Consider the following 20,078-nt stretch of genomic DNA (forward strand, 5'->3'; position numbering starts at 1 on the left):
GTTGCCCTACTAATCCAAGATCTCACCCAGGTTGTCTCTTCTGGATTTCCCATCAGTTATCCTGAGAAGTCGATGAAGCCTCCTGGGCACATGCTACTCATATTCAAAGCCTTCACGCGGTGCCAGACAGATCCAGAAGTCAATTCTTAGCCTATGCGCCTGGCCAAACAGCTCCTTTGCTTTGGGTCACTGGCTCTCGGCTCGTACCTCCTCCCTCCCAGAGGTGTGACCTGAGGGAGAGGCAGTCACGCTTGGATTGGAGGAGGCAGAAAGCAGAACCCCGCCCACCCCAATTTGGGCGGCTTTCTGAGGAGGCCAGTGGGCCGGACTGCGCCCTCATTGGCCAAGGGCCCTGTGGGTGGGCGGGACGTCTCAGCAGCCCGACTACCGCTGCTCCCGCCCCACCTGTACGGTGTAGACTGGGGTTGACAACCGCCTAGCAGCCACGGCAGCCGCTCTTCTGGCTCGCACCTTTACCCTCTGCCAGACCCTACGCACCGCGCGTGCTCCACACGGAGCAACCTCGCCTGCGTTCATCTCCCTCCCTCTGGCCGCTGGGTCGGGGTCCCGAATACAGACGGGTGGACGTGGCCTCCAGGTAGGAGTTGGGGCGACGGCAGGGGAAGACGAACACCTCGTCTCCTTGTCCTAATGATTCTTTCAGGCGCGCGCCGATCCGGCCCCTCTCCTTGTGGAGAGAGGAAGGAAGTGAACCAAACCGAAATTTGAGGTCAGAGTCGCCGAAATTGGGAGAACCCCTGGGCGTGCCGGCCATGCATCTCCCCCCAAAGCCCCTCGAGGGAGACGGTGGATGGCAGGCAGCTGTCCGCAGGATTCCCCAGGGCCTGGCCGGAGCCTGTCCCTCTGGGGCATCAGAGGGAACTGGTGCTGGGCGGGGGTGGAGGCTGGGTCACGAGGCTTCTCCTCCCCTGTTCTCCTTCCTCTGCTTTCGAAGGCATTTCCAGGAAGCCCCTGGTCGGGCCGTAATGGCTTTCCTGTCTGCCACTGCCTTCCTTTCTGAGACACGCCTGGGAACATAGGGTATGAAGGTAGCTGTGGGGACCAAGGGAGATCCTTTGGATAAAACGCCTCTTTCTGGGTCTCAGTTTCCCCAGGAAGTTCAACATAAGATTTGGATTAGAGACTCTCTAAGGAAAGGCCTTTCAGTGAAAGTTTTTAGGATTTCCAAAGTAGGTAGTCTGGGGGGAGTCTTGCCATTTCTTCCAATACTTTTAAAAGTTGAGCCCTGAATTAAAACTCAGGACAGTGGGGCTCCACCATCAAGTCATGTGCCCTGGGATGAGTCATGCCACTTCTGCGGGCCACCATGTTTTCAGTTGCACACAGGTGTGGGCTGGGTGTCACTAAAGGGCGCAATATCTTCCACATTGACATTTGGTGGCTTGGCACACAGGCCCAGGCTTCTAACTGGCAGGTAAAGGGTTGTCTGTGAGATGTTTGGGGTGACAGGAACTATGCAGATGGAGAACTTTATGGTGGTTATGCAGCTAAGTCAGCTGGAAAACTAGTGGTCGTGGGGGCAGAGAGCAGGACAGAAGCAAAGGCAGACTGGAGGTAGGGAGGGGTGGGGCTGATGGAGTTTTCTTCCAGAGCTAGTGGTTTCCAACCCTTTTCTTGAGACCTAGGATTTGGGCTGGCTTGGAACCTGCTCTCACCCCAAGTCCTGGTCCTCTGGCTTGTTTTGGTCCCCACTCCAAGCACCAGCCAGGTCTCCCCACTGAGGAGGAGAGGGTAATGAATCACACCCAGAGCTATTTTCAAACTCTGACTTCTACTGTGTACCTGCTCCTGCCCCCACTCTAGGGCTTACTGTCCCCACTGTCCTTCTGCATTATTGCCCTCTGCATTTGTACCTTCACTTTCACCCTCCTGGAATGAAGGAAGAACAAATTGTCTGGTGATGGGAGGGTGGGCAGCTCAAGGGAATAGAGAAGAAAGCTTCAGGTGGCTTCTGGGGGACAGATGGAGCAGAATGAATGTATGTGACAGGAATGGTGGTGTTTGAGTGGGTGGGGGTGTGTGTGTGACTCTTTCATCCTAAATATACAGCTACAACATAGTTAAACATTCTGGTCTGTTCCTCAGCCTTTTGTCAGACTATGTTATGAATTTTGGGTTTGGAATTTCTGCTCCCTGGACTTCTAGTTAGGGCTAAAAACACCACACTGGACAGTCAGGGCCCCCTGGTTCTCTTGCCTTCTTTCTGCCTCTTTAAGTGGCTCTTGAAGAAATACGCTAAACTTCTCTGTGCATCTGCAACTCCTCTCCCCAAATCTGGAAAGGAGAGGTTGCTGGGGGAGATGATATCTGGAGGTATATAGAACAAGAAGAGCTGAAGGTGACCTGAATGTGAGTGTTGGGGGTGGGCAGGGAGTTATGCAGGGAGGATATAAGGGCCTTCCTTATTGCAAACTACAATGTAAACTAGAATCCATGTTGTGCATCAGTGCTCCAAAATGTATTCACCAAATGCAATGAATGTGCCACAATGATGAAAGACGTTGTTGATGTGGGAGGAGTGGGGGCGGGGGCAGTATGTAGAAACCTCTTATATTTTTTAGTGTAACATTTTTTTTGATCTATGTACCTTTAAAAAAATTTAATAAAAATTAAAAATTAAATTAAAAAAAGAAGTAGGAAATTTAAAAAAATAAAATAAAACAAAACAAAACAAAACAAAAACCCCATAGTACCTCCTGAGTTTGAGCAGAGGAGCAAGGGAGGTAACACTAAGGGGTCTGAACTTCAGACCTCTCTGGCTTCTTGAAGTTTCAAAATTCTATTCTTGGGGCCATATATTGGAGCGGGAGCAGAGGACCCCTCGGGTCAGGTGTGAGATTAGCAGCAGTAACATAAAAGCAAGAAGGTCCCAAGGGGAGGATGGGATGGTGTCTGTAATTGAGATGCTGCCCCAGCAGCCTGTGCTTTTCTGCTGGTATACTCCTAGAGTTTGTTGTTCTAGTCATGGAGAGTTCAGGTTCAACAGATGGCAGACTTCTCAAAGGTAGGTGTGCCTTCTTGGGGGAGGTAGGGAAGGGGTCTCAGACTGGAGGAAGGAGTTGCTTCTGGCTTCATCTCAATAGAACTTTTCTTTAGGCTCCCAGTTGGGGGAGGATTGAGGGCCATGGCCCCAAGTCTTGGAAAGGCTTTTCATCAACTGAAATAAGAATAAGGGATCTCAAAGATACTAGGGCTTCAGGATGGGAAGTGTGAGCCCCTCAAAGTCTAAGTTGAGTTTTATATTTTCCTTCCCAGCATGCAGCCCCAAACATAGTGGTTGAGTGTGGACTGACACACGATTGGCGCCAAGCGTGTACTAAGGCTCTACTCATTGGTGACTCAGGGTCTGGGTTTGTATGTGTTGGGAGGAGTCCTGGTAGATATGAACTAGGGGACTCAAGACCACAGTCTGGGCCCACTTTCAAAAGGCTGAAACATTGTGTTTGTGGGCTGAGTCTCCTCTTACCTGGTCCTCCTTTAGGAACTTGCACGCATACAGTTGCTGTTCCTATTTACCTCACCCATGTGCAGGAAACTTTAGAACTGAATATTAAGTTCCTCTGGCATCTGGACTGGTGCAGAGCAATGAACAGGGAATTGGGAGTTGGACTCTCAGAGATTTAAATAAGGGCTCTGCCACTCTGCTCACCATCTGAGACCCTTGGTTTCTTCCTGCTTCTTTAACTTCACTGGATTAAATGAAGAGATGGATGGCTAAGTGCTTTGTGAACTACCAAGTGCTGTATGAATTATTAGTTATTAAACTCAGGCTCAGTGCTAGGTCTTCTGGGGACACAGATATCCTAACCCCCATCTTTGAGGAATTTACCATCTGGTTCTGGAATCAGTGGCATAAATAATACCTGATAAACCAAGACTCTTTACTCTGCAAGAGCTTTTTAAAAAAATGAGTGTTATGAAGAATTTCAAACCTATATAAAATTAGAGATAATTAGTGCCCTGAGGCCCCAGGTACCCATCACCCAGCTTCAACAGTCTTTGGCCTGTGGCTACTTCGCCCTACCCACACTCCTATCTCCTCCACCCCATTTCTTGTTATTTTGAAGCAAATCCAAGACACCTTATTGCTTCCTCTATAAATATTTCAGTATATATCTTAAAAGATAGGGACTCAAAAAATTAGCCACACTACCATTATCACACCTAATACAGCATTCGTCAGTATTCAGATTTCCAATTTGTGGAGGAGGAGGTTTGGCCTTTGAGGAAAAGGTAACTGATAGAGGCAGTCACATTTGAGCTAAACTGTGGAAAAGAGACCCACAAAAGGTCCAACCTGGAGGAATTATGGAGCCTCAGCCCCTCATTTTACAGATGCCAAACTCCTAGCCCTGGTCCCTCTGCCAGAGATGTCACCTGGCCTTGGGCTTCAGATCCTAAGGCCAGCTTGTGGAGGATTCTTGTGGAAACTCTGTGCCTTCATCTTCATTTTTTCTGGTGGTAAATGGAAGTTATAACCCTCCCACTTGCCTCTCCAGCTCCAGGGTCACCCAGGAGCTCGAGGTAGTTAGGCCTGGGAGAATTCCCAGGAGGCTGCTCTCAACCCAGTCCCCTCCCCTCCCCCTGAGGCCAGTCCTGAGCAAAACAGGATGCATCCAGGATGAGCGTCCCAGTTTGTCATCTAATCACCACGGCCCAGCTTGGAGCTTCCTCTCTCATTAATGATAAAAACTCTCACTGTCTCTCTTTTCCCTCATGCCCCAGTAAGGGTGGGCTGACTTCCTCTATATCCGTGTCGACCTCCTCCACCCTCACATGGGGCTAAGGGAGAGATTCCTTCAGTTCAGGGCTCTCTTCCCCCAAACCACCCACAGGCTGCCAGAGAGGGGGAGAAAGATCCCAGGAGTGCTCTCCCTGACTGCACCTCCTGTTCTTGGACTGTCCTTGGGAAGGGAGTGGCCTCTTTCCAACAAGCCTGGGGTCCTGCCACTGCTTGGTTAATGATTGAGCCACTAATAAGCACCTTGGAAAGTCACCTCTAGGGGCTGGCCATTAACTAACTCCTTGTCCATCCCAGGCCTTAAAGGGACCCCATCCCAAACCCCTTCCCCCATGGGGACAGTGACAAACATTCAGTCATAGAAACTTCTGGGGCCGAGTAAAATTCTGTCCCTCTGTCCTTTCCTTGGACAAACAGAAGTAGTTCTTTCATAGTGCTCAAAGGAAACACATTCAGCTTGGGTGGTGTTTAGAAGGGCAGAGGAACTGAGTTTGGTAGGGATTTGGATGGGTAGTGGAGTAAGTGTAGTTTTTAGGCATGAAAGGGGCCAGAGGGAATGGGGAGTGTTTCTAGGAGCAGTTGACCCCATGATTTCAATTTGAAAGTTGAAAAAGGCAAGAAATGCCTACCCAAAGAGACGGCCATTGCTGAGAGTGGAGATGGGATGAGGCTGCTTGTGGGTGTGTTTTCAGTACAGCTGTGGGTCTCTTCACACCAGGCCAGGGGGTGAGCTGCCAGCCACACTGCTGCTGAGGAGAGGTAAGGGCTTCCGTGGTGGAGGAGGCTTTCCTAAGAGAGTCTATATCTAGACAAGCAGTGGGGCTTGGGAGGGTTGGGCCAGGGTCCAAACCCAATTTAGAAAGCCCCAGACCACAAGCAGTTTTCTGCCGTTTTTAGTGGGAAGAGAAGGAACCAACATTTAGTGAACTGTGTGGGCTAGCTATGGAGCCAGAAAATATGGCTCCTCTCTCTACCTCTCCAAGGTAAGTGATGTTAAGGAAGACCTTTGCTTTCTCTGGGTCTCCATGTCCCCATATATAAAATGGGTAGAGGAGGAGCATGGACTTAGTGGTCTCTTAGGCTCTCTTCCAAGCAGAGGAAGCATGTCTTTCCACTCCAGACCTTTATTTCTTATCCCCAGGGCAAAGGCAAGCTGGCCTCCAGTTCTTCAGACCCAGTCACTAAATATCCTCAGCTGGTTTAGTCATTTTGGCTGTACAGGTGTCGAACTGCCACAGCTTGCGTTCTCCTCAATCATGGCCTATTGTGCAGTTTGCCTCCTTTCCCCACCACCCCCACACTTACGTCTGCCCCAGGTGGCCACCCTGTGACCCATTCAGCCACAAGTTAATGAGTGACCTGCTTCCCCTGGATAGTCCCATACCAAGGTGCTCTTGGATTCTGGGAGGGGCAGGCCCAGGTCTCTGTGAGAATCAGACAAGAGCCTAGCCAGCTCCAGTCACCTTTATACTTCCCTCTCCCAACAGATGTGCTGACAGAAGACAGGGTAGAAGGGCCTTTACAGGCTCTTCCTTCTGAAGCTTAAATCTTCCCACCAAGTGTTTGTCCAGCTCCTGTTCACCCATCTCCAATACCTGGGAGCTCAATGTGTTTCACAGCAGTTATTGGAATGTCAGAAAGTTTTTTTCTTGTCTTGAGCTGAACTGTCTCTCAGAGGCTTCTATGCCTGGGTTCCAACACTGCTGCTTGGGACCACTTGGGACCCTGTCTGTACTCTTTGCCCTTCAGAAATCTGAGGACAACACCCATGACCCCTTCATCTTCTCCAGGCAAAACAGCTTCAGCTCTTCTAGGTGCTGCTCCAGCCTCATTACTAGCCTTGTCACGCTCCTCTGTACATGCTCCTATTTATGGTCCCCTTAATATGTGGGAGTGGGAAAGGGTGACTTTGGGAGCCAATCTGTCTCCTCTGATATTTTCAGCCTTGACTTTTCCAGGCGACTTCTCCCTAATCTTTTTCTGGAGATCCCACCAGGCAGACTCGGAACCTGCAGTGTGTTAGGTCCAAACACCTCATGCAGCTCCCCCTGATTGGTTTGTCATTCAGGTCCAGCCAGCTCCTGGGACCAGGGAGCCCTTGGAGGGTAGAACCTTCTTATTGGTGCCCCTAGAGCAGAGGACAAGCCCACCATTCATAGATGCTCCCCTGAGGAGTTGAATACAATGTCATATGTGGGCCCAGTATATCCTTGTTTTAGTCTCCTGACCTGGTGGAGAATGGAGGGGAAGGGAACATTTTTAGGGAGTACGGGAACTGGAAATGAGTGGGAGCCATGCACACAGTGGGGCCCAGAAGGGTGACTTAGACAGGGAAAACATCAACTCAGCCATTACTTCCTGCAACAGATGATGATGATGATAAGGACGAGTCCTCCCATTTCTGGAAGAGCTTTACATTTTACAAAGCACTTTCACTTCCATGACTCCTTTCTGTTCTCACAGCAGCGCAGTAAGCTACACAGTAGATGTGATTCCTTGTATGATCCCCTGGGATAAGCCTTAGTGGTCTCCAACTGAGGCCTGGAGAGGAGAAGGGAACAGTCTCCCAGTGCTGGAGGATTTGGAACCCAGGTCACCTGACTCTCAACCCTCCCTGTGTGATTCCCCCAACCCACACCCAGTGGCCCAGGCAGCTTGGGCTGACTGGGCATCTTTCTCACCACACACCACAGAGGAACCTCTGCCCCAAGCTGTAACTCTGCTCACATAATGACCTCCAGCCCTTGGCCTGTCTGAGGTGTGAGATAGTCACCTACAGTCAGTCTTTCTGCTCCAGGTTGAAGCCATGTCAGGCAGTGGCAGGGTCAGGGAGATTGTAGGAAGAGCTTGGCCCCAAACATCTCGTCTTCTAAATGGGAAAAACAAAGAATGGGAAAGGGGCCAGAGTGGAGCAGAAGTAAAACACATACTGAGCTATGCAGAGAGTGTCATGATTTACAGCATTGACTGTAGTATCCTTAGCTCAGGGGGACTAGGCAAATTACCTGGCCTCCCCAAACGCCCTTTTTGTCAGCTATAAATCGGAAATAAGTATCTACCACTTGGGGTTGTTGGCTATTAAATCCAATAATATGAATAGAATTCTAGCCATTTGTATTGTTGTTGAGTAGTCCTTTTTGCAATCTTGTCACTTTGGGTTTGTTTTCCTCCACTTTCCTTGGGATGTGCAGTGCTCAAACCTGCTACCTCCTGGGCATTAGATTTGGACTTTGCCTACCTGGAATACTATTTATCACTTCAGGTCTGTCTCCTCCAGCAGTCTCTTCCTGGCCATCGCCAACAAGTCTCCCTCCATTTGACCTCCTTTGGTAATATTTATGGCATGGCCAGAGAAGGTTGTAATGATGATAAAAACAGTGATTACTGTGAACTCTTCTAAGGGCTTGGCCCAGTTTAACTTACTTCCCACCCCCCTTGGCAGTTCTGTAAGGCAGGCACTGCTATCACCTGTCTCCATTTCACCTATGAAGGGACTGAGGCAAGGAGAAATCAAGTGAAGGACATGCCCAAGGTCACACAGTTGTGGAGTGGTGGAGCTGGGATTAGGACCCATGCATTCAGACTCCACTGCCTGCATTCTTAACCACTGTACCAGGCCTCTCCCTCTCCTGGTGGTCTGGACATGAAGCTAGAGCTGAGGTCTGGGTCTCCTTTTGGCTCCTGATTGCACATGGCTCCCACTGGTGATCACTTACTCCTAGGAACACAGTCCCCAGGTTCCTTACCTACCTGTGCTGTCTTACACTGCCCCCCAAGGTGGACAGAATCTAGGAGGGAAACCGTGAAGGAGTAGAGATTGATGTTCTAAAGGTGAGCTGTGTTGGGGTGGGGAGAGAACACGTGGAAAGGAGGTGGGGGGCGGTGGCCTGTCTGATTAGCACCTTCTAGCACTTGGGGTGGAGAGCAGAGTGCTAGGTGGCAATGGGGAAGAAGAGACATTTTAATAAGCTGTCTTGATAACCAGGTTGCATTATTTAGAAGGTGTGGGTGGCAAGAGGCGGGCAGGATGTTGACAGCATTAACTTGAGATCTCTCCAGCTGGTAGGGTCCTTATTACTAGAATTTGGTCCGGAAGATCCAGCTCACCATCCTTACTTCATACTCGCATCTCAGTGTCTTGGGGGTGGCAAGCTTGTTCCCTCTAGGCTGTACTAGCTTCAGGCTTCATTGCTTTGGGGCTCATTCTTGTTATCTTGCCTACAAAACAATCTCCAGGGTGTGCTTCAAAGAACAGTGTCTTGATCTTGGCCTCTTTGAGAAGGGTGGGCCTGGCAGTAGCTCTGGCTAAGTTCTCCAGAAGAGTTTCACTTTTGTTCAGTTTTCAGACTTTGGTGCCTGCCCTGGTGCTATTAGCTGAATAAGGGTGTAGCTTCAGGTGAATTCAGAGGTTTTGGATTTGGAGGAGAGAGCCAAGGGATGCTGAAATAGAAACAGATCAACAGGAGGACTTTAGACATTTAGGTACGCTTCTGGCAATAGAAGCCACTTGACAGTCCATGGCCTCAGTTACCCCATCTGTGCAATGGGTGCTGCCTGCTTTGGACAGGGTCTTTATGGGGACAAAATGAGATGTAAGATGATCAAGTGCTTTTGCCAGTGATAGGAAGTTACTCCAGTCTAATGGTTTATCCTGTAAAAACCCATATATATTTTTTGGTGTTTGCTGTATGCCTTTCCCATATTGAATGAAGAGGTGTTATAACTTAGTGGCCACGTTGCTTGGATTTGTATCTTGGCCCACCACTTCTTAGCTATGTGACTTTGGGCCAGTTACTCAATATTTCTGGGCCCTACTTCCCTTGTATCATAGCACTTTCCTTGCAGGACTGTTGTGAAGATTCAATGATATAATCCATATAGAAAGTGCCTAAAGTAATACCTAGGACATACTAATGACTCAGTACACTTGGGCTACTATTTATTCATTTTATACTCACAAAAACCTCATAATATAGTGCTATGATTATATTCCTCTCTTATAGATGAGGAAACTGAGGCACAAAAAAGTTAAGTAACTTACCATACATGATCTATGTACCATCCCTGGCCTGGGGCCTGGCACATAGTAACTGCTCAATAAGTATTGGTGCTTAGTAGTAATTATTATTAATAATTATATTCAGTATCATAAATATTGTTTTCAATAATGAGCACAGGTACAGCTAATAAGTAGTAGAGCCAGGATAAAACCCATGTCTTCAGGTTGCTGGCCTATTACTCTTTCTACTATGTTCCACAACCTTGATGTCTCTAGGTTTTACACAGGCATTAGGCCACCATTTGCGGTTCTCCTTCCCTCAGCCCACCATGGCTTCAACATGCCAGTTGTCACTCCTGTCCCCCCAGGTTGCAGGCCCCAGCAATTCGCTTTGGCTATCTTCTGGGACTCGGGGGAGGGGCTGTGTCTGCTTGCCTTCCAAGGGAGAACAGACCTGGCCTGTGGAGGCCACTTCTCTAAGGTCCATTTCCTTTCAGTCAGAGACAGTTTTCTCTGGATCTCAGGGTGGGGCCAGCTCCTTTAAGGCATTTCCTGCCTGTGAGTTTATATTTGGCCTAGGCAAAAAGAAAAGGAAGTAAGCAAGGAGGGGGTGGGACACAGGGTTGGTGGCACAGGATCAAGATAGGCAAGCACCAGGACTTTGTTGGCAAGGAGAACAATGCAGGAGGTGGCATATTTCCATTCTCTCAGGTGAGCTTGGGTCCCCTCAGAATCGCTTTGAGATGGTGGAGCTATGTGCTCCCTGAGGCCAGAAGACCTCCAACCTCAGGCAAAGACCATTTTCAATTCTCACACCTCTGGGCCTTGGTCCCTGGGGCCAGGTTAATTGCCAATCAGTGAGTCATCATTGAGTTGAAGGCGTGCATCCAGTTTTATGTTCTATGCTGTGATGATGCCAGAGGAGGGGGTGGTGTCAGAAGCCTCCATCCTCAAAGCAAGCTGTTCAGTCAAGAAGCAAGACTTCCTGTCTGTATTGCTAAAACATTCAGCCGCCCTTGCCACACTGCACTGAGGACACCAAGACCCATATGACCCAGTCCCCACTTTCAAGGAGCTCCCAGTTGAATGGGGAAGACAATTTTGTGCTACAGAGAAAGTAATGGAAATGTGTAGGGGGCACTTAATTTTTTTTCTTTTCATTTTTTTATTTCAAAATTTTAAAGAACAATCATGCATACCATACAAGATTCCCATACATCACTCGTCCACCAACACCTTACATTGTTGTGACACATTTGTTGCAAAAGATAAAAGAATGTCATCATAATATTACTGCTATCTATAGTCCATAGCTTTTATTTGTTGTATTTTCCCCACAAACTATCCTTTTATTAACACCCTGAATTGGTATTATATATTTGTTATAGTTCATGAGAGAACTTTCTCATATTTGTACTGTTAACCAAAGTCCATCATTCACCATGGGGTTCACTATGTGATACAGTCCCCTGCCTTGTACAATCCCTCCAAAGTGTTCCCTCAGTGGCTCTCAGTTTCATCACAGAGATGTGCTGACATCAGCTTAGTTCATCTCAGAATGTTTTCATTACTCAAAAGGGACACTTAATTTAAGTAAGCCACTGGATAGGAGGGTGTTGGTGTGAGGTCAGAGAAGCCTTCACAGGATGGGAAGTTTGACTTGCAACTTGATGACTAAATAAGAGTTTGCAGTTTCAAGTCAGGCAGAGCCTAGAACATGGAGAGCCTCAAATACTAGGTAGAGAATAGTTTGCTATTGGGCTTGGGCTGTGGGCAATGGGTAGCTGGTTAGGTTGCAGAGTAGGAGAGTGGTCAGGTTAGAGCTTGGCTCTTGGAAGATGAAGCTGGCAGGATAAACTGTTGAAGGCTGGGAAATTGGAGGGTCAAAGTAATTCAGGCATGAGAACCTGGAGCATGATTGGATGAGAGAGTTCATGAAAATTTGATGGAAAAGTTGACATAATTTGGTGACTAAATATATGTGGGGAGAGAAAACGGACAAGGATGAGTTGAGGTTGAAGCCTAGGTGTCTGGTGCCTTTTGGAGGCAGGAACATTGGGAGACCTAGTTTGTGGGGGAAGAAGGATTTGCTGTGGGTCCCCACCTAGGACCTCCTTTTGTTTTTTGTTTTTTTAATGAGAAAACAATTTATTTTTTAAAATTCTTTATTTTCTTTTAAAAGTCACACTAAAAAAATATGAGTTCTCCATATACCCCCCAACCCATCCACCCCACCCCTCCCACTTCAACAACCTCTTCCATCATTGCAGCACATCCACTGCACCTGGTGAATACATTCTGAAGCACTGCTGCGCCACATGAACAGTGGTCCACATTGTAGTCCACACTCTCCCCCAGTCCACCCAGTGGGCCACAACAGGACACACAATGTCTAGCACCTGTCCCTGCAGCACCACCTAGGACAACTCCAAATCTGGGAAATACCCCCACACCATATCTCTTCTTTTGTCTCCCTACCATCAGCAGCCACCGTGGCCACCCTCTCCACATCACTACTACAATTTCTTCCCTTACTAATCGCAATAGTTCCCCAGCAGAACACCACTCTAATCCATACTCTATTCCTCCATCCTGTGGACCCTGGGATGGTTATGTAGGACCTCCTTTTGGGTCTCCTAGGAAGGAATGTGAAAGAAGAGAACAGTGCCCTCTACAGAACCAGTCACTCTCAATTACTGATACCTCTGCTCCTGGTCTGGATTTTGGATAATGGCCCTTATAAGATGGTAAAACTGAGGCTCAGACAGAAGAGGTGCTTGCCCAAAGTCACCCAACAAGTTCCTGGTGGAGCTGAGGCCAGAATGCGGTTCTCCTGATCTTCAATCCAATACTTTTCCAACCCGTACACAGTGGGGAACAACTTACCACTGGTCTAACATCTGCCTCATACTAGTTTGGCTGGCACCTCCTGCTCCAGTCTGAAGACTGGAGGTGGTGGGGTGTCACGTGTCTTATAAAAGCACCTGTCTTTCCTTGTCACCATGACCTTGTCAGACCACCTAGGACTGGTTTGGGGGCAGTAGCCCCTAGGAGGAAGAAAGCTAGTGGAGTGACTGTTTCAGAGGAGGTGGCAGCTTTGACCTTTCCTGTCACAGGGAAGCCCTGGACCGGGCAGGAATGTCATCTGTCTGCCTTGGCCCCGCTGTATTGAGTACTAGTTGTTCCATCAGTTTCCAAGGGCCTGGCCTAGGAGACCACAGACTAGGTCAACTCTGGGCCCAAATCCTCAAGCACCCCAGCAAGCCAGAGGTCTGGTATAGGCATGGGGCCTTTGTGACTCTTATTTACATCTGTGTACAGGAGCTAAGGCCACAGCTTCGCAAAACAGAAACACACTTAGGGGTTTCAGCATAACTTCTGAATTTACAAAAACCCCAAACCCAAGCTGCCACCTCCCCCCAGCTGGCCCTGCAAGTGTCCCTAGTGTCCAAAGACAAGGGACCTCTATTGAATGCCATATCCATTCTTCACTTTACCCTCATCAGGGCATCACTAAGGTGAAAGGCAGGCTGCCTGGATGTTCCTGAGGCCCCCAGGTAAGGCAGAGACTGACTCTCATGGTTTCACACTTCAGATCTGAAGACCACCTTTTTTCACTAGAATGTGCTAGTAGCACGGTGGGTTTAGCTTACATTATGTGAAGGAATCCTTGCAACAATGTTGTCAGGTATTTTATGGTTGAAGAAACAAGCTCGGCAGGTGAAGGACTAACCTGAGGTCATTCAGCCCAGCAAGGAGCCCAACTCCATCTGATGCAGAAGCCAGTGTTTTTTCTTCTTGGCCCCAGGAATTCTCCAAGATGGATTCAGGCGCTCCAGTTACTTAAGACTCCCAGAGACATGACTCCTGGGGATGAGCCTCCCTGGCGCCAAGGGATTACTACCAAGTACCAGCTGATGATGTAACTAGAAAATGACCTTGAATAAAAGGGTCAACTCAGACCAGCAGAATATCTCAGTCTACATATAATACCAGGAATTAATAATGCTTTTTGACCTGAAGAAAAGGGGGAAATGGAAAAGACAAATGAGTTTATATGGCTGTGAGTCTCCAAAAAGAGCTGGGAGGTTATCAGAGGGGTTGCCCTTATGCACACCTGAGCAGAGTCCCAGAGACAGATAAAATAGATACAACCCCAGGAATTGGTTCTGCTGAGGGCTACAGAGACCCACAGATTCTATGGTCATGGCAGATGGAGTTCAGCGCCATCTCAGTTGGCCCTGCTTTGGAGTTTGTGTTTCTGTGTGATGGAGCTGGACTTAGATGTGATCTTTGTCCACAAGTCTCTCCTTTTACTTTTACTGGAATTGTAGTTGATACTGGGGTTTAATGTATACCCAGGGGACCTGAATCCCTGGACTGACCATGTGATAGCCAGGCCCTGAGCCTCAACAGACTTGCAACTCCTACACTCTGGTTTATTGGACTTACCCCACTCATCTAACATGAAGGTGAAGAAGGTCAACCACCACACCAGGGAGCCAAGACTGCCTGCAACTGAAAGCAGGAGAATTGCATCCAGCATCCATGTGGAATCTAAGCCCCCTCTTAATATAGTTGTGGAGTAGACACAACCATTCTAAGGTCCACAGGATGGAGGAATAGAGTATGGATTAGAGTGGATTTACTGATATTCTATTCATGAACTATTGTGATTAGTAATCGAAGAAAATGTGGCACTGGTGTGGAGAAAGTGCCCATGGTGGCTGCTGGGGGTAGGGAGTGGGAGGAAGAGATGAGATGTGGGGGTGTTTTTGGGACTTGGAGTCGTCCTGGTTGGTGCTTCAGGGACAGTTACCGGACATTGTATGTCCTCCCATGGCCCACTGGGTGGACTGTGGGAGAGTGTGGGCTATAATGTGGACCATTGACCATGAGGTGCAGCGGTGCTCAGAGATGTATTCACCAAATGCAGTGAATGTCTCATGATGATGGAGGAGATTGTTGTTATGGGGGGGCGGGGAGTTGGGTGAGGGGGTTGGGAGGTATATGGCGACCTCATATTTTTGAATGTAATATTAAAAAAATAAATACAATAAAAGACTCCCAGAGCCAACCTCAAAATGGGATGGACCCTGCAAAGTATGGGTGTCCCAGGCTTGCACCTGGAAAGCTGTGGCAACCTCCCCTGAGGAGACTGATGGGTATCCAAAGACTTCCTTGCTCTGGTATTTGCTAGGTGGACAGTTCATGGTGACTCAGGGTGCTCTCTGTGCACCCCAGGGTTGTGTGTGGAAGCTGTGTGACAGACCTCTGTTGCCCTGCCAAGCTTTTAACCTGCTGGGGGCTTGAGAAGCACAATGTTGTCATCACTAGCCTTTATTCCCACCCGGCCCCTCAGTTCCCTTTATTCTAGGCTGACTCACTCCACTTGGGTGAGGGCTCTGGGAAATAGGATAGATGGATGGGTAAGGGTGGACATGGCCCTTCCTGCTGAACCCAGAAGCTGTTTCCAGGCCAGGGTCTTCTGATCTCCCCACTTCCCTGAACCATCAGATGGCAGCTTGGAATGTGGAATCCTGAAAGGGTTTGGGAGCTGGGTGTTGATGGATGTAGCTAAAAGGTATGCCTTTTGTCTTTCTCAACACCCCTGGTTGGGGGGGCATTTTCTGCTCTCCTGCCACCTCCAGAGCTTGTGAGGTCTAGTCTTGAATGAGTCTTGCATGCAGTCTGGTTTGGTTCTGAGTAGGTATAAAGGTGCTAAATAGGGAAGGCCTCTGAGGATATTGACAAGCATGTTTTTTTGCCCCCATAATACCCTGTTCCAGTCTGCTAAAACCTCTCAAAGAAGATACCATGAATGGATTGGCTTTTAACAGTGATAATTTATTAGTTTATAAGCCTATAGTTTCGAAGCTGAGCAAAATACCTAAATCAAGGCATCATCAGGTGATGCTTTTCCCTCAAAGATCAGCAGCTGGAACTCTTTGAATCCACTGTCACATGGCAAGGCACATGGCAGTGTCTGCTGGGCTCACCCTTCTCTTCCAGGGCTTGTTGCTTTCAGCTTTTGGCTTCTGTGGCTTTCTTTCTCTGTCTGAATTTCATTCTCTTATGAAAGACTTTAGTAAGAGGATGAAGCCCAGCCCTGAATGAGGTGGGTCACATCTTAAGATCCTACTCACCAAAAGATCCTACTTACAATGGTCCACACCCACAGGAATGGACTACATTTAAGAACATACTTTTCTGGGGATACAGACAGCTTCAAACCATCATACCATTGTTCACGTTTGCTAGGGGTGGTCGAACTCTGGTGCTCTCCTTCCTGCTTCCAGTAGCTGGACTGTAGCTAGCCTAAGGGACTTGTAGGCCAAGGAATGGCACGCCTGTGTGTGTCTGCACGTAGGACCCATTACATACCAAGATGGGTTCAGGAAGGCCTTTAACAACTTGCATAGCAAGCACTTAACTATTCACAAAGCCTTTCACAACCTCAAGCTCATGTGACCACACTTTTTATTACGTACATAAGGAAACTAAGGCAGTGATAGCAAATGCTCATGAAGCCGTTACTCTGTGCCAGGGACTGTTCTAAGTACTTCATGCAGATTCACTCTTTTCTCTTCACAATAGCCTGATGAGGCATAGGTGCTATTATTCTTTCCATTTTGCAGATAAAGAAACTGGAGCAAAAGAGAGAGTAATTCTTATCTTTACTTTACAGATAAGGACCCTGTGGCCCAGGAAAGAGAATGTAAGTCCCCTGGGGTCCACAGGGAGTTATTAGCAAGGCTTAGATCCTGGGCCTCTTGTCTTCTGAAGTTTCTGACACCAGCTTCTTTTCCTGAAAGAATACAAGACAATGTATAATTATGTTTGGAGCTTTTTGGTAGAGCAGAATTCTTAACCTTAGCACTGTTGACATTTTAGGCCAGATAATTCTTCATTGTGGGGGGCTCTCATGTGTATTATGAGATGTTTAGTGACATCCTTGTCCTCTGCCCATTAGATGCCAGTAGCAACTCCCCTCCTGTTCATTCCAACCAAAAATGTCTCCAGACATTGCCAAACATCCCTTAGGTGGGGCTTGCTGGTGCCCAAATGTGTGGCTCAGATGGGATGAGACTGAGGCTGGCATCTGAACAGGTGCTCAGGGGCCCTGAGTTCTTTCCAGCAACCTAACAAGCCAGAGGCCGGCCAATGTCTAGCACTGCCAAGCTAGGCCAGTTGAAATACAGTGGCCCTTGCTGCAGTGCCCCTCCTGTGAAGTTTGGAATGTGGGATGAGAGCTATTTTGGTCTTGTCTCCCTCCCTGCCTGTGCCTCCCTCCCCTGAAAGAATCTAGTTAGAGTTGCTATTCCAGCTAAGAGCAGCAGGAACAGGGAGAGGCAACAAGTGTGCTGGCCCTCCTAGTAGACAGCATATTGCAGATCCCTCCAAATCTCAGCTCCAAGGTCAGAAGGGAAACTCTTGGCATCCCTGATAGCATTTAAAATTTTTTTATTTTTAAAGAAGCTTTATATTACATAATGTTACATAAAAAATACAGGGGATTCCCATATTTCTCACTCCCTCCCCCTCCCACACTTTCCCATATTAACATCCTTCATTAGTGTGGTACATTTGTTAGAACTGATGCACACATATTGAAGCATTGCCAATAACCATGGATAATAGTTTACATTATAGTTTATACTCTGTCCCACACAAGTTTGTAGGTTATGACAAAATATATAATGGCCTGGATCTGTCATTGCAATGTCATGCAGGACAATTCCAGTGTCCTGAAAATGCCCCCATGGTATACCTATTCTTTCCTCCCCCTCCCCTCAGAACCTCTGGAGGCCACTGCCTTTATATCAAAAATGCAAGGACTTCCATTCCTAGAATAATAATAAATCTATAATAGAATAATAATAAGTCTACTTTAGTCCATTGTTCATTCCCCAGTCTTGAGGATTCTGAGATGGTGATGCCCACTCCGCCTCTAATTGAGAGGGGGCTTATATCCCATAGGACAGGTGGATAGCATTATCTTACTTTCAGTTGCAGACTCTCTCTGTTCCTTTGGATGGTTATTGTCCATCATCATCTCCTTGTTAGTTATCCTGGGTGAGCCCAATGAACTGGAGAGTATGTGTTGCAACTTTGCTGAGATTCAGGCCTCAGCTAGCACATGGACAGACCAAAGATTTAACCTGACAGCTTTTGATACAGGTCCTTGCAAAGGCCCCCTCCCTTTGTCCCCCAGAGAGAGAGAGATAGCATAGTTAGTTACCTGTGGCAGAATCTCTACCAGGGTAACTGACAACTTGAGGGTAGCTTTGTGCAAATTAGAATAAAGCACCACCTCCTAGGGACAGGCCTAACAGCCAGGCCTAACAGCTTCTTTTGGCCTAGGCCTCATAGTATATCCTTATGGGAGGGCAAAGGGAGCTGGTCTTAAGCAGTTGGGTCCAAATGCTGAAGATGGTAGCTTCTGATTTTATCAGCCCTCTGCCAGTAGGCTAGCATCTCCTCCTTGAGAAGGGGGCTATCTTGGGTGGGCAAAAACAAGGTGACTTGCATCAACCAAGAGAAATGATCTGAGAAGCTATTTGCCAGGGCTTGGCATTGACCTGGCTGCAGCAGCAGGGCCTAGAGTGGTATGTGATCCTTCTGCCTACTTCTCAGCCCTACTTTGGGGTGCCAGCTTGGCCTCACAGAGCCTACCTTGGGAAGTTGGGCTGTCACATAGACAGTGATCTCGCAGGACTTTCTCCACCCCTCAGGATGCTTGCTTTTCTTTCAGTACTCACTGAAGGTGGGAGGGACCATGCAAATATGATGCTGTTGGGGAGACAGTTGTCCAAAGGTGAGGGTCATCAAGGAGATGCCTTTCCAAATAGGAATCTGAGTAAGGCCAATAGGAGACCAATGGATTTGTTGAAGGCTGCCTTATGGAACAACTCATCGAACTGAGTAAGTTATCTTCACACAACACCCACCAAACTGCCCTTCTGTACCCTAGGGAGCTCTCAAAGACAAGCAAAAAACTAACTCTATCCCCAGAGATTCTAATTTCATTGGTCATGGGTGGGGCTCAGGCACTGGCATTTTTAAAAGCCCTTCCCCAGGAGATTCAGATGTGCAGCCAGAGATGAGAACCACTGGTTTAGGGAGAGAAGAGGGAGAAGTGGGACACCAAGAGCTCCAGCAGTAACAAAGAACACTTTCCTCTGAGTCTCTGTACTTGTCTTGGGTCCTGTGACTTGCCTGCTCCCCAAGTTCTCTCTGGTCTTTTTGATTGGGAAAGACCCGGCTGAACCTAGGGCCTGCGCAGCTCTCTCACAGTCCACTGAGTGATGACAGGGCACAGGGACTTGAGTTTCCCAGTAGCGGTGTGAAATACTGGGATCCAGTCTGGGAGGTTTGGAGTTAGGGATCTTGACTTGGGAGAGGACTTTACTTTCTGCAGCTAGTTGCTTATTGGCTTTTCTCTTCCTCAAAGTCCTCTTTTCTCACCTCTTTACAACTAGGACACCATCTGAAACTGAGCCTGGAAAACTATGGGAGAACAAAGTTCAAATGGTCTTACAAAAAAATAAAAAGCTCTCTTTCTAAGCCAGAAAAAGTTTGATCAAATTCACAGTAACAAGGGAGGTAGACAGGCAAGTTATTAACGCACACTGGATAGATTTGGGAAACAAAACCAGAATGAAGGAAATTGTCTAAGATAACTTAAGCTGCAAATAGGAGAGCCAGCTTGATGGGAAAAAACTTCGTCTCCAATTTAGTTATCACCTATAGGCCTTGCTGCATTTCTTCAGTGGGAAATGTTGCTGCCTTTTTTCCTGGGTACATAAATTCTACCCTCATTCATCTAGTGTTTCTCAAAAACAGAAGCCCTGCTTTTCTCCTCATTCCATCCTTCTCTGCATAGAAGAATGTCCCATGCTGAGTGGATCCCTGGTACATGGCCTTCATAGTGATCGTCATTGATTTCTAACACCATTGGTGGTGGCTGCTCAGCCATTCCTTCTCTGAGACTCCCTCCAGGAGACCTGTGGGTGTGGCCCTGAGATATGATTTGAAGCTGGCATTTTCTAGTGTGCCCTTTCCCCAGCTTTTATGGCTCAGATCAGCTGGGCCCTTCCCTGGGGAGATAGTCTAAACTTAAATCTCAGTAGACTCCAGTTTGTGCCAGTGCAGAGTCATTCCTGACTTGTCCTGGCCCAGCAGCCTACTCTTGACCAAAGCATAGCCTGCTCTGGCAGTTGTGATGGATGGTGGTCATGGCCTGGAATCTGCACATCTGGACACCAAGGCAGGGCCAGAGACCACATACATTCCTCCATCACTCGCCTCAGCCTA

General features: G+C 47.9%; 1 protein-coding gene across 2 annotated transcripts in view; it reads left to right on the forward strand.

Moving 5' to 3' along the window:
• The first annotated feature begins 409 nt into the window (after positions 1 to 409).
• STARD8 (StAR related lipid transfer domain containing 8) overlaps positions 410 to 20,078 on the forward strand; it is a 40,173-nt gene continuing 20,504 nt past the window's right edge. Inside the window, exon 1 of one of the 2 annotated variants that reach the window (XM_058291655.2) lies at positions 410 to 598. The gene's annotated coding sequence lies outside the window, so the exon portion shown is untranslated. The remainder of the gene's footprint in view (positions 599 to 20,078) is intronic. The other variant, XM_058291654.2, reaches the window with a different exon arrangement.

This window comes from Dasypus novemcinctus, chromosome X (assembly GCF_030445035.2).
Source record: "Dasypus novemcinctus isolate mDasNov1 chromosome X, mDasNov1.1.hap2, whole genome shotgun sequence".
NCBI lineage: Eukaryota > Metazoa > Chordata > Mammalia > Cingulata > Dasypodidae > Dasypus > Dasypus novemcinctus.